This window comes from Eretmochelys imbricata, chromosome 10 (assembly GCF_965152235.1).
Source record: "Eretmochelys imbricata isolate rEreImb1 chromosome 10, rEreImb1.hap1, whole genome shotgun sequence".
Taxonomy (NCBI): Eukaryota; Metazoa; Chordata; order Testudines; family Cheloniidae; genus Eretmochelys; species Eretmochelys imbricata.
Window position 1 is genome coordinate 42,610,042 of NC_135581.1, and position 21,624 is coordinate 42,631,665.

Sequence of the window (21,624 nt, forward strand, 5' to 3'; positions counted from 1 at the left end):
AGGTAACATCAGTGCTTCTGTGCTCACCAGTAATAATTTTGGGGTCAGACATTTCCTGGCAGTTTATGACCGGTTGGAGGATCTGAGGTGAAGCAAAGAAACCTTATCGTAGATTGTCATTAAATGTCCGGAAATGTCTGACTGGGAGGTCATTATTGCTATTACAACACGGGTAGATATTAAAACAGAAAAATGGAAGTTGTTTCGTTTGTGCATGTGGAGTACAGATCCGGATCAACTGGATCCTAATTCCTTCAAAGTATAGGCCACGCTTGATTGCAGGATTTAGCATAGCTCCATCTCAAGTGCTGGAAAGTTGAAAACTGAACAGCTCCTGGGATCGTGCGCCCAGCTCTCCAACAAGGGCACTTTAATAGGTGCAGGCTCAAATCACATACATGCTCACATGATTGGCTAAGAGCTGGATTTGGTTGTCCTCATTCAAGTTTGACAGTTTCAGACAGTGATCTTGTGTTGGCCAGTGGTTTCTGGGTAATCTTTGTATGTTCATTCCCATGGGCTTTTCCTCTCTTCCAGAGAGACACTGGAATGGACATGTAACAAAATGCAGATGTAACATTCAGTCCCTGGCATCAGATAGTGCTCTGACTATAGTGTGTGTGGTGGTGAGGGGAATAAACCTGAAATGTCAGCCTTGTGTGCCACTAAGTAGCAGTCATCTGTAAACAGGAGGGGCCTTTAGTGAGGATGGGTTTGTCAGAGTTCCCACGCTACCTGCACCTCAGGTCTCAGGCCATCACCTCTCTCGGGATGGAATCATGTGATTCTCTCACCTCAGACTGGGCCTTGGCCTGAAGTCCCTTCCCCTGGTGCTAACCGTGGTCACCACAGAAGGTCTAACTTAGGCTCAGACTCTGCTGTTCTGTTCCCTCCAGGAGAAATGACCATGGTATCCAGATATCAAGCAGCCTCCTTAAAGCAAAGTATTATTTACTGAGATCTTAAAACAACAAACCATCTCCCTGCATGCCTGCCTGTCTCCCCCTAAGTTTCACCATCCCGCAGGGAGCCAGAGAAGGTTCCAACTGCTTCAGACACAGGACTAGTCTAAGGCAGTCTGTGTCAATGTCCATCTCCCCATACTCACTGACCATTCCTCTTCTGTCTCTCCTCAGAGACTTTTTAACTGCTTAGTGTGCCTTTGATCTCTGGGCTCCCAGCCTTGGCAAGCAGCTGTGTAACTCTGGACTGGAGCCTGGAAGTAACATTTTCATTGCTAAGATCTTGGAATTGTTCCCAAGTGTTACTTGGGAGGCCGCTTATCTAGAGCTGTTATGTTGCCTTCCTGTTTGTTTTTCCAAGAGCCCCCTAATAAACTAAACCAATACATTCATAGAGGAAAGCACAACACCACAGTATAGCTATACAGTGACTGTCTCCTTCACCAGGTCACCCTCAGTATTCATCCCATACAGAGCAGTATGTCTAGATTAGTACATAGCAGCTCAACATCCAGCACAATATGGGCATTGCCTGTAATGTCATCTCAGATCTGGAGGAGTTGGGAATGAGTATAGGTTGGTTGCTGGCAGCTAATTTAGATATCCTGTTTTTGTTTTCTATTGCAGAGGAAGTACACACTGCATCATTAGCACTAAGAAAAGAGAGGAATATTAAACTGCAAAGGTCTGACTGGACACAATTTTGAAGCTTGTCTGATTGTGCAGCACTTGACAGTAACTGTACATTGCAGTGGTGCCTCGTTGTGGGGTGGGAGGGTTGAGGGATGAAGCAGAATAATATTTTTGTTTTCCTCAGAGCTTGCTGGCGTGCCGGAGCTATATTTCCTATGCTCTGTCTCTTTAAGGCTTGAACACTGCTAAAAGCAGGCTGTGGTTGCAGCAGGCTCCTTGAAGGCACTTCAGCGTCTGGCTGGGCCGGGAGCTCTGTTGTTGGATTCTACCTGTTTTCACACATTCTAAGGCTGGAGGGATCATCTTATCTGACCTCTTGTGTAGCCCAGGCCATAGAACTGCCCTGAATTAATTTCTGTTTGAACTAGAGCAGATCTTTTAGAAAAACAACCAAAAAACTTGCCAGTGATGGAGAATCCACCACACCCCTTGGCCAGTTGTTCCAGCGTTTAATTACACTCACTGTTAAAAATTTCCAGTCTGACTTTGTCTAGCTTCAATTTCCAGCCATTGGAGTCTGTTATATCTTTGCCTGCTAAACTGAAGAGCCCATTATCCAGTATTTGTTCCCCATGTGGGTGCTTATAGACTGCAATCAAGTCACCCCTTAACCTTCTCTTTGTTAAGCTCCTTGAGTCTACCATGTCTTCTAATCCTTTAATTATTCTTGTGGCTCTTCTCTTGAACCCTCTCCAATTTATCAAATCTACTTGAATCGAGGACACCAGAACTGGACACAGTTTTCCAGCAGCAGTTCCACCAGTGCCAAACACAGAGGTAATATAATTTCTCTACTCCTACTTCAGATCCCCTGTTTATGTATCCATGAATCGCATTAGAGTTTTTGGCCACAGCATCATACTGGGAGCTCATCAACTTATTATCCTTTCTGACCCCCAATTCTTTTTCAAAGTCTCTGCTTCCAAGGACAGAGTCCCCCATCCTGAAAGTATGGCCTACATTTTTTATTTCTAGATATACCTAATTCATGAGAGAGAGCACATTACTACCAGAGAAACAAGAAATATTTATGAGTTCATCTTAATTGTCAGTCTGGGAGGAGGCTGAGTGGGAGCTGTAGGAAACAAACATGTCATCAGAATCTTAGATAAAGTACTTTCCCAGAAACAGCACTTAGGGTCAGATCTGACTTTGGAGAAAATCTTACAGGTGAACCTTAATTCTGAATGTAAGAGAAGCCAAGCAGTGATCAGAGCAGTGACAGATTAGCCACTGGGCCCCGTGCCCAGTGGCCCCGGCCAATTGGGGAGCCCTGGAAAAATGGGCGCCCCCATGCCCCAATGTGCTCTGCCCACCTGGTTCTCCTGCCTGAGAGTGGGGTCAGGGCATGGGGGCTTGCCCCGCTCCCCAGACCTGCCTGTCTGGCACTCCTGCCGGGGACCAGGGCAAGTCCCCGTGCCCTGCCCTGCGCCCTGCTCCACTCTCTGGCAGGTGCAATGGGGAGATGGGGGGACTGCAGGCAGAAGGGGTGGGGAGGGGCCCCCACTTGCTCTGGCCCACAGCCTCAAAACCCCTAATCCGCTTCTGGATCAGAGAGCCATGAAAGGACAAGATGTTGCAGCATGGAAACTTGAGTTCTTCCCATGAAGGCAATAGAGACAAATTACAGCATGAAACAACTGAGAGTTCAACAGCACAGGACATGTACGTGACACTAACTCACGAGTCTAGAAGGCTGTAATGAAGGAAAGGCAATAAAGGGGGTGATTTTGCCTTGTGGGGAGAATAAGAACCAGAAGGAAGCTGGGTACTGCAGCTGAACCCAAGTGCAGATGAGGATATGAAAAGACCTGTCTCTCAGTAGTGGGGTGGTCTGGGTAGAGCAGGACACTTACCCTGAGATACATGAAGTAGTTTGTTGGGAAGTTTAAAACATTGGCAATAGTGAGTTAGATAAAATACCTATGTGATAGCTAGGGGATTAGCAAAGATGTTCAAATGATTGTACCCAAAGGAGCGTTTTGGTAGGAAACTAAGACTACTGAACATAACAGTTACTCAGCAGCCAGCCAGACTGTGGAAAAGAGGAGGGGTAACATTTGTGATTTACAGGGACAGGAGTAATGTGGTGCTAAAAGGAGCAGTTGGCAGTGGATTAGATAGCAGCCTGTCCAGAAGGTGTATATTCAAATCCCCCATTTACATGATCTTACAAGCTGGTGTGTCATAAACCACCTGGAGACTGAGTCTGCATGCGGAGATAAGTCCAGATCAACTTGTCACAGACCCCGGCCCACAATATGTCAGGAAAGAATTCATGTCATTTACCGTCATGTATGACTTTTTGCCAGGTTACAGTTAGCCCGTATTATCCCTGCAGTAATGGCGAGGCTCAGGGGTACAAACAAATTTTGAAAAAGAGGATCTGTTTCTTTCTAGCCTTAGTCAGGCTCTGAGCAACTCCACTAAATGGCTCACAGAGTAGCCCAGTTCAGCTGGAGTTGGGGAGACAGCTGAGGGCATACATTCCCAGGATAAAGGACCAACTTTGTCCTTAATGGTCAAATCTATAGCAGGTCAAACAACCTGACAAAGGGTGCGTAACATTTCAATGTGACCAAAAAATGCTGTAAGGGTGTTACTGAGTTGCAATCAGGTGTTGAGGAGAGAGAGAGAGAGAGAGAGAGCTTAGATGGGAAGTGAGAGTGGTTCTGTCACACCACCAACTCTCCCTTTAGATGGAACTGACCTTTTAAGAGGCCTAACTGTTTAGAGATTATTTTAAACCCTACATGATCCTTGAATTGGATTCATAACACCCCAGTAACTCCCTGCATTTGCTCTCTAATTATTGCAAGAGTTAGACCATCCACTTTAACAGCCCAGCCCCACAGCCACATTCAGGTGACTGCTTGCTCCAGCTACCCCCTAATACATTCAGTCCATTCCCGCGGGAGGCTTCTTCTCTCCACTGGGTACAGGAGCATTTTCTGGCTCAGACACAAGTTACACAAGTTCTTTCACTCCATGCAGGAGCAAGCCCTGCTGCTCAGCTTCTCAGTGTAAGTGTCCTGCTCTACCCAGACCACCCCACTACTGAGAGACAGGTCTTTTCATATCCTCAGCTGCACTTGGGTTCAGCTGGAGTACCCAGGTTCCCTCTGGTTCTATTTTAATCCCTTCCTGCCACAGCACATTCAAGAGTTTATACACTGCATCACAGTGGGAAAGGTTGGACCTCTGCCATTGAGCAAGATCAATGACTGACTCCTTGGCCCTACAAGACAGGTGCATTCAAGACAAATGAGATGTTTGCAATTCCTCACACAGCCAAGAAGTGGGTAGATTTAGTTTGGGATTGGTCCTGCTTTGAGCAGGGAATTGGACTAATTGACCTCCTGAGGTCCCTTCCAATCCTGATATTCTATGAGTTCACTGTTTACCATTCCACACTTAGCACTCAGCCCCTGCTAAGGCTGCTCTGTGCCACTCCAGCCTTACATTTGGCTTAGCTGACTTCTTGGGGAATTTCTCGAGTGTAGGTGAATCCCTAATGGCATTGTTGCCTGATCTATTGATTGATTATTTAAAAAATCCTCATTAACACTCTGAGATTTGGTAGGTTCTTGTCCCAAGATCAGGCCCAGTACTGTTAGAATGACTGTCCAGTGGGAATGCCAACAGTGCCAATGTGAGATGCCAACACTCACACTTAGGAAAAAACCTTCTGTGTCTGGAACAGTTTTATGAACACAGTCAGCAAAGTTACTAACACTCCAAGCTAGCAAGGTAGATAATACAGGATGAGGTCTGAGCATCCATATACTCACACTAACCCTCACAGAACAATCTGAAGTGTCAGTCATTGTCTTCCTTGTCATCATCATTTTCCTCATCACCATCACCAGGAATCACCTTCCTGGCATCTCCCAAATGTTACATCTCCCAAGGCACACAGGCTGGGATACAACTTTTATAATGTGTTACACTGATGCCACTATGCGTATTCAGTAGGGGTTTCATCCCTTGTCCTTATTTGAATTTCCTCACCCTACTACATGGGGGTGTCTTTCTCCCATAGGTTATAAGGCTGTTTACCTCAAACTTATTAGCACAGATGTCAATTAGCTACCATGGTACTCTGTGGTCAGACATCTGTGGATGTTTCTAACTTATAAATATCCAAAGCTGATATCAATTAGCATCTTGTGGTCACTGTCAGCAGTTTATTCATTAGAGCAATCTGTCTTGTGAGCTCTTAGGGTCTAGGGTGACTCCTGGTTAGCTGCTTATGCTAAGGCTTTTGGGGCCTTATGCCTTGATTAGTTTAGCTAAGCTATTGTCTTATAAGAATTACTGCCTTAGCTTATACCCACGCTTTACCTAGTAAATACCTGCACCTATAGGCTGCAGCATAGAGTCAGCATTGCTGGCTCTGGCTGGAGGAAGGAGTGTGTCTGGGGCACTGGTGTATGCCAACAATTCCTGGTGACCTCCAGAGATCCTTGGCTGTTGGAACCTGTTTTGGGAGCTGTTGCAGGTGGAGCAGCTTAAAGCAGCCCTGAGGCAGCTCAGAGTTGATCCTCAGGACTGAACAGATACGAGGAACAGGAGACCACAAAGTGGCTCTCTGCTTGAGCTCAATGAGGCCCCAAATGCCTGGTCCTGAGGATGTGGCCCTTGAGTTACCAGGGATGTGGACGTGTCTAGTGCTGTTACAGTTGAACCACAAACGGAAACGGCAATTCAGACAGATGTGCCTAATTACCCTAATCAGCAGAGAGTGCCCAGTGACCGATTCTTCCTGTCATCAGAACTCCAGAGGGAGAATGATCCAGAAACCTAAGCATCACAGATAGGTACTTGATGCAAAAAACTCAACTAGGAAAAACTACCTTCAGTTTGCCATCAGGGTGACTGAAAAATACATGTGTTTTCTATCTCTGCTTACGAGTTTACTGAGCTAGCGCCAAGATTAGAACTCAAGACTTCCTTGATCCCCACCCTGTTTTCATTCCTCAAAAATGCAAATGTGACAACTGTAATCTTCTCTTACTCTTCAGGTGTCAGCCCCTAGTGGAGGATGAGAGATTAGAGTCAATTTTGAACCATACCTAAGTGCTGCCTTCTCTCCACCAATCTGGAAAAATTCCAGTACAGCCACTAGAGCTCATCAACATAAAGATTTTGTTCCTTAATCAACTGACACACACATCACAATATTGTCCTGGGGTATAAGGAGTTAATTCTGACACATCATCCCTAGACAGAGCTAAAGTGAATTGGTTCCACGGGGCTGAGTGCTCCAAAGTTCGCCTGACAGCTACTGGCCAGTAAATAATGGAGTGACAAAAGGGATAATTTGGCCTAGTGTCTCCAGATTCTGCCTGCTTAACTGCTCCAGTAATTTTGAAACTTTCAACACGGCTCCATTTACAAGAGCATTAAGTCTATCAAGCACAGCTTTATCCTCATTCCTATTATAGGATTTCATCAGATCACCCCCATGCTCTGAAACTGATTTCTGTGTACTCTAACAGCCTTCAGCCTCAGTCTCTGTGTGCGGGTAGATTATCCTCTCATTTTATCTTCAAATATGGCAAGCAATTCTTGGAAAATGTGCAATAAACTCCTCAAAGCTGGCCTGCCATTTCCTCTGATTGTGCTCATGTGAAGCCAGGGACATAGTTTCAAGTAAATCAATACACAACTCTTAAAGGGGTCCTGCAGGTAACAAGGGAGATGGAATGCCTCAGTCATCCTCCCTCCCAAGTTCCTGCCCCATTCATTTCTTGCGTCTTCCTCTTGCACCCCAGGGCACTGCTTTCGTCAGAATATTGCTTACAGGCATAGCTATAGTCCAACAAGCTAAGGAGTCTGGGCTGAAATGCCTGGCATGAAATCCTGACTCCATTTAACTGTTTCAATGGCAAAATTCACATTGACTTCAACAGAGCTAGGATTTTACCCTGGGTGACTAATGACTTAAAGTCCAGCCTAGCACCTGTCAGAGTAACATAACTAGACATGGAGGGTGTTGAGGAGGAAGCAGACCTCTCTCTTGGATGCCTGACAGCCATGGTCAGTCCTCACTCAGGCAAAACTCCCTGTAACAGGGTGGCTTGTCCTTTAAGGACTAGAGGCCTGGGGCCACCCAACCCTGATTACGAAGGAGGCACACCTGAGCAGGGATCATCTGATTCCCCCAGAAAGGGTAGCTGGTAGCTGCAGAGGAAGAGAGTTCTTGAGGAGGAGAGAGGCTTCAGGGAGTGAGTAGGCTCCAGCAGAGAAACCTTGGACTTGCAGATTCAGGCAGGAAAGGCCATGGGGGGGACCTGCTGAGAAGAGAAATGGATGGGCTTGAGGGGGGACTGGAGGACTTTATTTTTACTGTTTTGTTAATTTAATAAACCAGAACCTGAATAGGCTGTGAATGGACAAAAGAGTTTGGGAGTTATTGAAAAAGCGCCTTGTAGTGGGAAACTGAGGCAGGAGCTGCTCACACAGCTGACCTAATGCCACCAGGAGGTGGCCACCCAATGACACTCTCACAGACGTTTTTTTTTTTTTTGCCTGAGCAAGAACTAAATAAAAGCAGCTCAAGGACTTTGCGATGTGACAGATATTTCAATCCCAGGTGATATCATTGGGGCCCTTATTGCATTAAATGCATGTCTGACTGTGGGCCAGGGAGTGTATGTACCTCCAAGGCAGGGAGGGTCACCACATTCCTCCAGGAACCAAAAGGTGTGTGTGTGTGATATTAAGGTGAACTGCTTAGGTTATAAACACCTCCAAAGAGGTACACTTCCCCCCCCGCCCCGGGTGTGGGGGGTGGGGCTTTGCATAGAATCATAGAATATCAGGGTTGGAAGGGACCTCAGGAGGTCATCTTGTCCAACCCCCTGCTCAAAGCAGGACCAATCCCCAACTAAATCATACCAGCCAGGGCTTTGTCAAGCCTGACCTTAAAAATATCTAAGGAAGGAGATTCCACCACCTCCCTAGGTAACGCATTCCAGTGTTTCACCACCCTCCTAGTGAAAAAGTTTTTCCTAATATCCAACCTAAACCTCCCCCACTGCAACTTGAGACCACTACTCCTTGTTCTGTCATCTGCTACCATTGAGAACAGTCTAGATCCATCCTCTTTGGAACCCCCTTTCAAGTAGTTGAAAGCAGCTATCAAATCCCCCCTCTTTCTTCTCTTCCGCAGACTAAACAATCCCAGTTCCCTCAGCCTCTCCTCATAAGTCATGTGTTCCAGTCCCCTAATCATTTTTGTTGCCCTCTGCTGGACTCTTTCCAATTTTTCCACATCCTTCTTGTAGTGTGGGGACCAAAACTGGACACAGTACTCCAGATGAGGCCTCACCAATGTCGAATAGAGGGGAACAATCACATCCCTCGATCTGCTGGCAATGCCCCTACCATAGAATGGTTCAGACTGTTTTTTTCCAGAGACCAACAGACAAAGAAAGGGCTTTTGATATAAAAAGGCTGGCCTTAAACTGCTGGATCAGAGTGAAGGCCCTGAATCAAACAGACAGCACCTTCTCCCTAAGCAGGGGCCCCAACCCTTGCAGAAGGGTTGGAAAGATTTTGGCCTAGAAGGGCCCCATAAGACTGAGGGGTGAGCTCTGGTGAGCTTCTAGCCTGCACATAATAACTTGTATTGTTTTTTATGTTTTCTCCACAATGCTTTTACCCTAAGAAGAAAGGTGCTTGCTTAGAAAGAGCTGGTGGTACCTAGTAACTTCTGGACATATGCTGATTGTAGCTATTGGTGAGAAAGTAACCCACAGGTGCTCGCCTGTAGGCAGGCTGGCTTGCTGGGGACAGAGTAAGGCAAGGAGCTGGTCAGGAGGGAGAGATGCAGGCCTCCACACAAGAGAAGTGATGGCTGGGAGCCTGAAACCTTTTGTGGGTTCCCTCAAGGGACCATGGAGGGGAGACAAGGCACAGTTAGTTACCCTGAAATTTGACATGGCCCCAAGGGTGTTTGCCTGAGTGATAAGGATTGACTAGACACTGAACAGAGATCTCAGGGCTCAGCCCAACAATCTGATCCTGAAAGGTGCTGAGCACCAGGCACTCCTGCTGAAGTTGTTTGCAATTAGGGTGTTCAGTACCTGTCAGAATCAGGCCTTCAGTTCCTGTCATATGGAAGGTAATAATGCAGAGCAGAACCCATGGAGGGGGTCAGGCACAGCCCATAGTTAGGGGTGGGATGAACAACGTAACCCTAAGGGAAGCTCTTGCTGCTATTCTGTCTCACGGTAGCTTTGTGCACGTTCCTCTTGCCCCTCTGTGCACTTGTATGAAGGCCAGAATCCAGTCCTAAAAGAATAATTTTTCAGTGCAGTAAGATTATAACCCAGGTGGGCTCCTACCAGACTGCTACGCTAGACTCCTTCGGAGTTTTGTGGACTGTTGGCTAAACACTTCATTAAGGAATTGTTGAGAGACAGATTATTTATCCTGTGGGGTTGTTCTGCTCACTGGGATCAATGCAGCACATTAAGTTGAGGGGCTAAAATTACTTAAGAAACATCCAGTAGAAAGCCTGGCTGGTTGTGTTTAAAAAAGGATTTTGAAACCAAATTAACTTAGCTGATTGAATTTGTTTGTTTGTTTTGAATTTCAAAAGAACAAAAGTGATTTAGTCCCTATGGTGGCCCATTATGCTAAAATGGCATTGTCTCGGCCAATCAGAGAGGAGGGATGTTATCCAATTATAGACACATGACAATTTTGCAGTTTTCACTAACTGTACCCTATTATACAAATCCCTGCATTCTGACTTGCTACTAACACTGGTGTCAGTCACTGGAACACATACAAGTCCTGCATTCTCATTGCTTGCTACCCTCGTAACTGACTCATCCGTCTGCGCTGTGCCAAACTCCTTCCACTTAAAAACAAACATTTTTAACCCAACTGTGTTCCAGAAAGATGTATTCATGAGCACTTTCAACAGATCAGTGACAATACCTGGAATTATTTTCTAGCAGTCAGCGTGGGAATTCAGGACCTTGGGATTCTGTTCCTGGGTCTGCCGTTGCCTTTCAGAGGTGCAGAGCACAAGTCCAAATGAAGCCCATGGGAGACCAGCACCTCTAAAAAACAGGCTCAAACCATCTCAGCTTAGCCCCAAAAATTAAAGGCACCCAAAATAAGAGGCCACTGAAAATTTGAGCCTATACTTCTCAGTTTTCTTCTTCCCTCTGTGGAATGGGTGTAATACCTGCTGGAGGGGGTTGTGCGGGTCAAGTCATTAACATCTGGCAAGTGTATTGGAAGGTGGTATGAGCGTATAGTATTGCAGCTGGCGTCCACTCCTACACTGGCTGGGTTACAGACTGGAGAGAGGCAGGGGGAATGGACAGAACAACCATGTGTTCTTTTCAGGGGGTTGCACTGCTGGGAGCTGTAGGGGAGACAAATCCTGCTGCTGGAGGGAGCTGGCTGCAATAAAGAATTATTTGGATTTTTAAGACCTACTTAAGTGCTGCTCTCCAAAAGGGCAGGGAAAGCCTGGCCACTGCTTGGAGCTAGGGTGACCAGATGTCCCCATTTTATAGGCACAGTTCTGATATTTGGGGCTTTATCTTATATAGGCATCTATTACCCCCACCCCAGCCCAACTTTTCACACATGCTATCTGGTTACTCAGGTATTTGGTGCCAGTCTGTCAGGTGCAATGAGCCTTGAAGCACACTCAAGCCCACTGAATATTGCCTCAAAAATTTCCAATCACACACACCAGGACAAGGAATTTGGAGATGGCAAAGCTCCTTCGCAGAGACATCGAATGGGAGTCCCAAATGTCTTTAGAGCAATGCAATGTGTGGGCTGCCACTGCACTTCCAGTGAGTTTTCCTCTCCAAATTACCATGGAACCATGTCTGCAGCTCAAAGCAAAAGCTCTTGGTGTAGCAGATTGAGGAAACCCCGGGACTCTGCATCTCGCTTTTACCTACTCCTGAATTTCCCCTACACGTTTTTCCTGAGCATGTGGATACAGAAGGCTGCAAGTTTGCTTGCAGGGCTATTGCACCTAGCTGGGAAGAGCAGACTGGTTGCCACATCCAGCAGCCTCAGGATTGTTCAGGAGAACATTACAGGTTGGAAGGAGACTCCAAGGGGACGATCTGAGACTAATCCAGCTACCTGACTAGTCATGGCTATACTCAGGACTACCTTGTGCATTAGTATGCTCTCTGTGCAGCTGCAGCCCAGCAAGCCGAGCTGCACACACCTGGGTCGCAGGCGCTGCCGAGCCTCTCTGCAGTTTGCACGCTTTTTCTGCATTCAGACAACCCCCCAAATTCAAAATGAATCTCAGCCAAAAGTGTTGAATTTTTCCTGGTTCCCACCAAAAAAAAAAAAAAAAATTGCCCCTCTCCCAAGCCCAAGGAGAGTGAGGTGTTCACCTGCCACAGCCCAGGTTCACCAAGTGGTTCTGAAACCCCAATGATACTTGACTGAGTTTTGGGGTGGCAGTGAACCCCATAGTTCAGCAGCTGGCTCTATTATGCTGCCTTTCCAATACCACCACTCTATACCAGTTCCTGCTGCTACAGGGATCAGCATTATTTTGTGTTTGTACAGCACCTAACACAACAAGGTCATGGTTCCTGACTGGGGGTTCTAAGTGCTACAGCAATACAAACAGTTATTATTGATAATAAAATCTCTAGTTGGATGCAAGCCTGGCAATACAGTCATCCAATGTGAGGTGCTCAGCTTTCTCTGTGGCAGGGTGAGGACTAGGCAGTATCACTCCATGGAAGGTGAATAAATTATTACTGTAAATTATTCTGACGAAGTGGGTTTTATTAGAAGTCCAGGCACAAAAGGTGCTTGCTGATTGGCTCCCAGTGATGTCATACCCTGAACAATCATACAATGCAGAGATAAGAATTTTCTCCTCTTTATTTTGTATATAATTTTCATTTTATACTGGCAGTAAAACCTCACTGGCAGTGCCTTTCACTGTGGTCGGGGGAGGGGGAATTGCACTGTGCGGCTGATAAAAGCACCGTGGCCTTTGTTACTCAGTTGTGCAATGAACCTAAGGCTAGCAGTTTTAATCTAGAAACGCATTGTGTTGTATTGCTCCATCCACAACCCCAGTTTCCTCAGGAAGGAGGGATAGAGATCTGTATTTTTTTGGCTCATTCGTACCGAGAATCAGCCTGATGGCAAACACGGGATTTGTTATTTATGAACTGATGCTTAATAACAAGTGCAAGTAACAGCAAGGGATCCATCCTGTGTTCCAACATGAGGGTGCAAGTAGGGGTTTAAATAGAGCAGAGAAGAGAATTCCCAATAAATAATTTATTTTGCAGAATTCACCATTTTTCTTCTCTGTCAGTTGATTTGCAAAATTCTCAGCTGAGCACAAAATAATTTGCAAATTTTTACAAGGAACAATTCTCTACTAGCAGGGAATGTTCATGCTCGCCAGGTCACTTACATACATCACATGCTATCATTTCTCTTCCCTCATTAGATGTGTCATCAGATATGTGACATGAAATTCGCTTTTGACAAACATTCAAGCTTTCACCTTTGCTTGTTGCAAGTATTCATACTGGTAGAGGTTGATTGCTAGAATGTCTGCAGAAAGCAAACCTGAAAGCACTACTAATGGGGTTGAATTGGAATGCACTTTCAAATTCAAATGGACATGCACACATTTTTCCTCTTTTTGTTAAGTTCAGGTTTTGAAGCTCCCTGAAACTGTTATAACTGTGAATAAGGCTCTGAGCCCTGGCACATCTCTGTTGTTTTCTCCAACCATTATGGACACTGTAGCGTAAATATTATCAGCCAGCCCTAGTCTAGCATGTCATTCCTTGGCAGCGTCAGGGGCACGTTCCTGTTTGTGTGCTCTTTAGAATAGCATAGCCTCTTTCTAATGAGGAAACATGGATCTGGAGTCGACCTAGAAGCTTGAGCTTTTCCCTTCAATGACTATACATGGTGATTTGTCCTACAAGGGCAGAAAGGAAACACATGTATCATTTGGAAGATGCTGCATGCTTTGTGGATCTCCCAGATGGCTGCACTGGAGAAATCAGACGTCAGACCTATCAGAGTGCTTAGGCATGCCATTCTCAGTCTTGTGGATCAGGACTCTCATGCCAGGTCTACCCTTAAAAGTTAGGTCGATCTATCTACATCTGTGAGGGGTATGCAAAAACCCACACCTCGACTGACATCTGATGCAGTATAGATGCAGCTATGTTGACAGACAAATGTGTCCGTTAATGTAGCTACTGTCACTGAAGCCTGGCCTACCCCAAAACTGAGGCTGACCTGGCTATATTGTTCAGGGATGTGAGAAATTCACACACCTGGAGACATAAGCAAACCTAAACCCCAGTGTAAACACCCCTAAGTTGACGGAAGAATTCTTCTGTTTACCTAGCTACTGGAGTGACCATAGGCGCAGCACCCATGGGGAAAAAATGGGTGCTGAGCACCCACTGGCAGCCCCTCTGTCTGCTGCCCCCCACCCCCATCAGTGTTTGCCGCCCGCCGGCAGGCCCCACTGATCAGTGCCTCCCGCTCCCTCCCCGTGCCTCCCACCCGCCAGTGGTAGGGTGACCAGATAGAAAGTGTGAAAAATTGGGCCGGGGGTAAGGGGGGGGGTAGTAATAAGCACGTATATAAAAAAAAGCCCCGACTATAAAATCAGGTCCCTATAAAATCACTCTAGCCACCGGCCCTGCTGATCATCGCCTCCCACTCCCTCCCCGCGCCTGCTGCGATCAGCCGTTTCATGGCATGCAGGAGGCTTTGGGAGGGAAGGGCGAGGGCGTGGCACGCTGGGGAAGGGGGCGGAACGGGGCGGGAAGAGGCAGGGGTGGAAAGAGGCAGGGTGGGGGCGGGGCCTTGGGGGAAGGGGTGGAGTGCGGGAAGGGCCTGTGGCGGAGCTGGGGTCAAGCACCCCCGGTACATTAGAAAGTCAGCAGCTGTGGGAGCGATGGAAAAACTCATCATCACCGTAGCAAGTGTCTACACTACGGTGCTAAAGCAGCCAATGCTGTAGCTGGACCACTGTAGGGTCTGTAGTGTAGGCAAGCCTACCAGGAGGTGGTGTTCCTAGTCTGATAGAAAAACACCAACACCACCCGTGGAAGGGATCTATACTATGGGTTTATGCCTGCTATGCCGGTATAGTCTCTGTAGTGTAGCCATGTTACAGACAGTGAGGTTCCCAGCACTTCTGTTGAAGTAGATTTGCTGAGTCACAGGCTCCACACGGACACCAGGAGCTTCCCACAAACCACTGCACCCCAGTTCCCAGGCATGTCATTTAAAATTCCATGGGAGCAAGTGCAAAGGACTCTGGGTCACATCTGAGGAGGAGCAGCTGTGAGAGGCTGAGTGGAGGGCACAATCTAAAAAGAATTTGAAATCAGGGTTTCTCAGAGAGGCTCTTTCTAACCATACACATGAGCAGCGTGTGTGAGGAGGAGACCTGGCTGGCCGCTTTGAGGTTAAACTAGGGCTGGGCTCAGATCACAGCTTTTGGATCCAGACCCAGATCTACATCTGAGACTTTGCCCAGTTTGAGGAAGGCAGCAGAATGGAGGGGGGATCCAACTCCTGCCTTTGCCACTGACTCACTGTGTCAGCCGGCACAACAGCACTAGCGGCCTCAGTTTCCCCACCTGTAAAATCAGAGCTTATTACAAAGAACTTTGAAGTGCCCAGCTAAAAGTCCTCTAAAAGTAAACAGCTTTGCTGTTATTATTTGATGTTTTGTCTCAGTCTGTCACAGAGACAGCCCTGAGCTGGGAAACTCAGATTTGCATGTGAATTCCCCCATAGCTCAGGGGAAGAGGGTTTGGATTCAAAATTCTGGTTCAGGCCCATCTCCAATTTTAAAACTTCACTGGCAAAAATGAGAACAAAATATGAGATAAAATACAGCCTCAGCAACTGGCTGGGGATCAGAATAATCAGCATAGGCCTAATTCTGCTACTCTTACTCACTGGATGTAGGATTTTGCTCATGGTGTGAACCATATAAGCAGTAGGGAAGGATCTGGCTCATCTGTTTACCACTTGTCTTAGACTGAGATTTCCTATATCATTCAGATTTTTAATTAAGTTGTTTTTGATGTGTCAATCTTTCCCTCCCTTTCACTTGAGGCATTATTAGACCCATGTATGGATTATACTACATAGAAGGCTGTTCTAGGATGATATGAATCAAAGTGCTGAATGTGGTATTTAGTTTAATTAATCGTGACTGTCAAATGATGGTATTGATCTCAGACTGAGAGGTGCTGTATTGGCCTGGAGGATAATTATTGCAGGGCAGGTATCTTAAATGTTTTGGTAGGATGATATTTGGAAATTGCAATGTTGTGGGAGGGGAACATGGAGGTGTGTGTGTGCACATGTGTGTCCTAAATCCATTTGTCTGAATAATCCAGCCTCAACAACTACCCAGAAGTCCTAGGTCTTCCCCATAAATTCTTTGTTTCTGTGTAAGACAAACGTTTTTATGGAACTGTGGCCCTAAATATGTGAGGGGAAATGGATGAGGTTATTGATCGGAAACGCTCAGGTTTTGCTTGAGATGCAAGATAAATGATGTCGGTTACTAGAAGGCGAAGGATAGCAGAGTGCTTAGGAAAATGGCAGATGTCCTTGCATTAGCTAACCCTCTCGTCATCCCTCAGCAACACATCACCTCCCATATGCCTCTCAGCATCCATCCCTCTGCCAGGATCCAGCCAACCTCACAGGTGTGACACCAAATCTGCAAGTGAGGAGATTTGGGGCAGCTCTGGTGGGAATTTGACATGAAACTGCTGGAGCTGCAGAAAGAATGAAAGGTGCCCCCCCCCCCCTTCCACACACACACAGCAGAGAGGGCAGATGGAGCGAAAGCTCCAGCTAGCAATCTGTGTGCACACAGGCCGGCCAACCCACTGCTCCCTGCCCGCAGGACTCCATAATCTCCCAAGGCAGGCCTGCTGTTACAAAGACTCTCATCACTAACGCAGCGGGTGTAGATAGGCAGAGAGAGAGCGCACAATCTAGCAGGGGGTTAATAAAAGGCCTGATGCAGAACAAAAAAGCCTGTCAGTTAGCATGAGATGTGCTCCCCCCAGGAAATTAAAAATGTTACCCTGTGGTGTACAGTTTGTTCACAGTGGGATGGGCCCAGGCCCTGGGAAAGATGTGGGGATGGGAGGGTTAAACCAGGGTAGGAAGAGGTATCACAAATCTCATCTCTTTATTATTTTTATAACTAACAAATTAGGCACTGCTTAGGGGCTAGCCAGGCACCTCGCAACTCTGGTGATGCCAAAATGCACTCTGGTGACATGTGTTGTCCCCAGGACCCCTTCCTGGATGGGGAAGCTAGGCAGGGCCCCAGAAGAGCTGCAGGGCCACTTTCTCCAGGGTGGTTTATAACGTATCCAAAGCCCGTTTCCTAAAGATCCAAAAGATGTTTCCATGGAAATGGGCGGAGAACAAACTGCAGAGGCATTAGACCCCTCTCCCGTTCAGCCTGTGACTGTGACTGGCAGTGTCTAGATAACTAGCAGATGGAATTGTAACGAAATTCACTAACAATCGTGGTTTGAAACCAAATTGTTTTTCTGCCTTTGGGCTGGACAAATTTAAGGTTTCTAGTATTTTTTTTTTCCCCACTAAATTCTGGAATCACTGGGCTTCAAGGTGAATCTTCAACTCCTATTTTCTTCCTGTTATTGTCTGTTTTATCCAGCATATTGTCCCTAAGCCATGGAATATGTACTATTGCAATAAAACTAGTAGAAAAAATAGGATTTGCCATGCTGTGATGCAGGGAGGGAACAGAATGGAAAGCACACAGCGCCCTCTAGTGCATTCTGGCCACACTCCAGCTTCAGCAGCCCACAGGGCACAACTACTACATACAAGATCCACAACTAATGTGCACGCACACGCATGCACACACACACACGCACACACAGTGCTGCCTGTTCTGCTTGTTTGTGACTATGAGAATTCCCTCATCTGCCAGATCTGCAATTTCCATCCATCCCTATTTCCCCACATCACAAGTCAGATTCCATCCATCCCTATTTCCCCCCATTACTCCACAGAGCCTGGCTTAGTTGCTTTCAGAGGTGCTGAGCTCCTGCAGCTCCCATTGAAGGGAAAAGGTAGCAGGTGACTCCCAAGCACTACATCCCAAAACTCTGGGCCAAATCCAGTGGCCTTTCAACTCCTGCAGGCAGCTGAATCCCTCCTCCTAATCTCAGGCCTCATTTCCCGCAACATGTCCTGTCCCCTCTCTTTCTACCAATAGTTGCAGCAATTCAGAGAAGCATAAATGGTGTTACCCAAGGCTTCACTGAAGGCCAGAGCCTGGCACCAACAGCCACAGCTGTACAGCAGAGCGATTCCAGCAATGGGGAACAATGTTTTCCCCAGTTCCCTGTGGGAAAAACAATTCAACTTGTTTCTTCTGAGGGTGTCAGATCTCCTCTCTGTCCTACCAGTAAGAGATCACAAAGGAAATGGGGAAAGTAAGGCCAACCCTGAGAGGTTGGGCTAACTTCTCCAGTCCACTAACTCCTGGGGTGGAGGGCATTGGCACCATTGTATGCCTTAGGAGGTGCAGGAGAGGAGGAAGGCCAGTCCCTCAAAGAACTGATCGCTGCCCTAGAGGTTAAATTGGATATTTTATAATAATCAGTGTCTTTTACAGAAGGAAGGATGGAATCCATGTGGGACTTATCCAATTGTTGACAAATTGGATAGGTTCAGAAAATAACTACACATGTAATTCAAGGTCTGGAAAAACCTACCTTATAGTGAGAGACAAAAGAAATTTAGTCTATTTAGTTTATCCAAGAGGAGGCTGAGAGGTGATTTGATCACAATCTGCATGGGAAAGAGATTTCTGATAGTCAACAGCTCTTCAATCTAGCAGAAAAAGGTATAAAAAATCCAATGTTTGGAAGCTCAAACTAGACAAATTCAGACCAGAAATATAGGGTAAACTTTTAACAGTGAGAGGGCAGTTAACTATTGGGACACCTTAACGAGGGATGTGGTGGATTCTTTATCACATGAAGTTTTTAAATCGAGATTGGCTGTCTTTCTAAAAGACACACTCTAGCTCAAACAGAAGTTAAGGATGGATGCAGGAATCACTGGGGAACGGGCTCCAGGTCAGACTAGGTAGTCACTATGGTCTCTTCTAGCCTTAAAATATATAAATCTATTACTCTTTTAGGGCTTGCCTTACCGTCCTGAGCAGAGACTGAGCCAGGTTAAGACTGAGATTAAGACCATAAAAAACTCTGGGACTCTAAACTGGCAATATTTCCAGTAAAAAATAGTTCTTCACCAGCAATGATGGAAAGCTAAGGAAGAGGCTCAAAGTGTCCAGATTCTGGGCTTTCCAGAGCATTTGGTTCCTGTGCCCTGGATTATGGAAATGCTTCTCCTTTATCTTCTGAAAATTGTTACCACAGAAGAGGTCAGTTTAAGTAGCAAATAGTTAGGACTCTCCCGCCTAAAGTTTCATTTGTGAGGAGTGATTCTCTGTGCCTCTGTTTTGGAGAGCCCAACTTGAGGTGCCTCAAAGGGGCTTGTTGTTCAAAAAGGGCTGAATATGTGTGCTCTGAGATACAGCTCCCTTTAAAGTGCCTCAGGTTGGACCCAAGAACTGAGGCACCCAAACTCATTCATGCATTGTGAAAACATACGCCAACCTGCGTAACAGTTGCCGGTGTACCTCAGATCCCGACTCTGTGAGGGTCACATGCCTGGCTGCCTCAGGACACCTATCCTGGGCTGATCCCCAGCATGATCCTCAGTCCACCTAACATCACATAAAACAGCTGGTGCCAAGGCCTCCCTTATAACCTTTAGCTTAGTCAGTAGGGTGCTTACCCAGAACGTGGGTTCAGTTCCCCCCCAGTTCAGTTCCTCCTCCACCTGATGAGAAGGGATTTGAACAGGGCCCTCCCCTAATTACTGGGCTAAAGGTCACAAGGGAGGCCTCTGCCTCCCTCGCAACTTGTTTTATGTGGGGTTAGGCAGACAACTAAGCCGTTCTTGCCAGGTGTCTAGGCCCTGTGATTCCTGGAGAAAGGCTCCTGGCTGTGGATCGCAAGCAGAGATAGGTGCAGCTTGGATTTCAGCACCTCTCTCCGTCAGAGAGGTAGGGCTTGGCGCACACTGCTCTCAGCAGCATCACCCAGTGGACGTTTAAGGGGACTCCCCATCTAGCATACTGGCTTTTCTGGATCCTGCTCTCAGGCACCTGTTGCTCCCCAAGCATTGTATAGGACTTAGGGTTTGATTAGTGATTTTCGAGGGGCCTCAGAGTCAGGTGTTGTGGTGCTCAGTATTGTAATGCCTACTCACATTTGTGGATCCGGGCCCTTGCCTCTTCCCTGGCTCTGTAGCATTCTTTCCTGATCTTGCATAGAGCAACACTTCCCAGAGCTTTATCTCCAGGGGTTCAGCTTCTTGTCTGCCTGTCCCCAGGCTCTCTGCGTGTCTTTCTTTCTTTCTTTCTTTCTTTCTTTCTTTCTTTCTTTCTTTCTTTCTTTCTCTCTCTCTCTCTCTCTCTCTCTCCTGGCCCCTTTACCAGAGCTCCCTTCTCAGGAGAAGATCCCAAGACCTATTCTGCCCCTTGAACTCCTGCCTCTTTTCTTCTGCCCTGAGGTCCTTTATTAGTCACCCCCACTCCTCTCACCTGGGACTCAGTCACCCAGCTCCACCCCACATGGGCCTTATTCTAAATTGGGCCTGGCTCACCCTTCAAATGCAACTGGGTGCACTAATTGCTCCTGGCTCCAGTTAACCGTTTCTCTGCTAGTGTGGGGTATACACCCCATCACACTACCCATTCTGAATTGTTGCCAATTGTTGTGTGCTCTTTTTCTTTATTGTTAATCCAGGCTTTGTAAGTTTTAAATCATCCATAACTTTTAAATAGTCTATTCCGCAGCAGTGAAAATGACTACCAAGCTATTGCAATCCAACTTTCAGGCCCTGTTGTGTTGTGTTCCTAGGGTTCCATTATAAAATAGGCCCATGATGTTGACATTTCTGTTTAATCTTGTGGGTCTAAATTTGATTAACAAGTACTGTCATTGCTTGGAGGGTACATAGAGTATCATGATTTCTGTATTCTTTTTTTCCCTTGCTGTACAGTGCTTTCTTTTTATAGCACATGCCTAGTGGGTAGAGCACTAGACTGAAACTCAGGAGACCTGGGTTCTATTCCTAGCTCTGTCACTGGCCTGTTGGGTGACCTTTGGCAAGCCACTTCTTCTTCCTGTGCCTCAGTTTCTCCATCTTCCACAGGGGTTTGTGGAATCCCCATCACTGGAGGTATTAAAGAACAGGTTAGACAAACACCTGTCAGGGATGGTCTAGGTTTACTTGGTCCTGCCTAAGCCCAGGGGGCTAGACTTGATGCCCTCTCGAGGTCCTTTCCAGTCCTACGTTACTATTATTCTATAAAAATAGGGATAATGATACTGAACTCCTTTGTAAAGTGCTCTGAGATCTTTGGATTAAAACAAAGTTATATAAGAGCTTGGTATTAGTATTAATATTATTGTATTATTGGTTTTATTTCTATTATTTCTTCTCTATACCTAAAATCCAATAAAAATACATTTAAAAATAAAGGTTTTACTCACGTGCGAGATTGCACTGAATGATACACTGGAATTCACATCCTCCCCAGGCTCTTCAAGAAAAAACAGAGGTCCTGGAAACTGAAAGGTGCTGATTTTGCAGTTGGATCTGTCAAGTGGACCCCTGCACCTGTGTAGAGCGCCATTATGAAAAGGATGTGCTCCATTGGTTATTAGGACATTGGGCTGGGAATGAGGAAACTTGGGGTCTATTCCCACCCTGTCACTGGCTTGCCATGTGACCTTGGGCAAATCTCGTCATCTTTCCAGGCTTCTGTTTCCCCTCCCACTCATTATCCATCTTTTCTATTTTG

General features: G+C 46.4%; 1 long non-coding RNA gene across 1 annotated transcript; it reads right to left on the bottom strand.

Moving 5' to 3' along the window:
- Positions 1-490: 490 nt before the first annotated feature.
- On the bottom strand, positions 491-21,362 carry LOC144271426 (uncharacterized). Its single transcript, XR_013347348.1, has 3 exons — positions 21,314-21,362; positions 18,455-18,530; positions 491-544 (listed from the first exon to the last, which is right to left on the bottom strand). It is a non-coding gene; the product is annotated as an uncharacterized LOC144271426 (long non-coding RNA).
- Between the last annotated feature and the right edge of the window lie 262 nt (positions 21,363-21,624).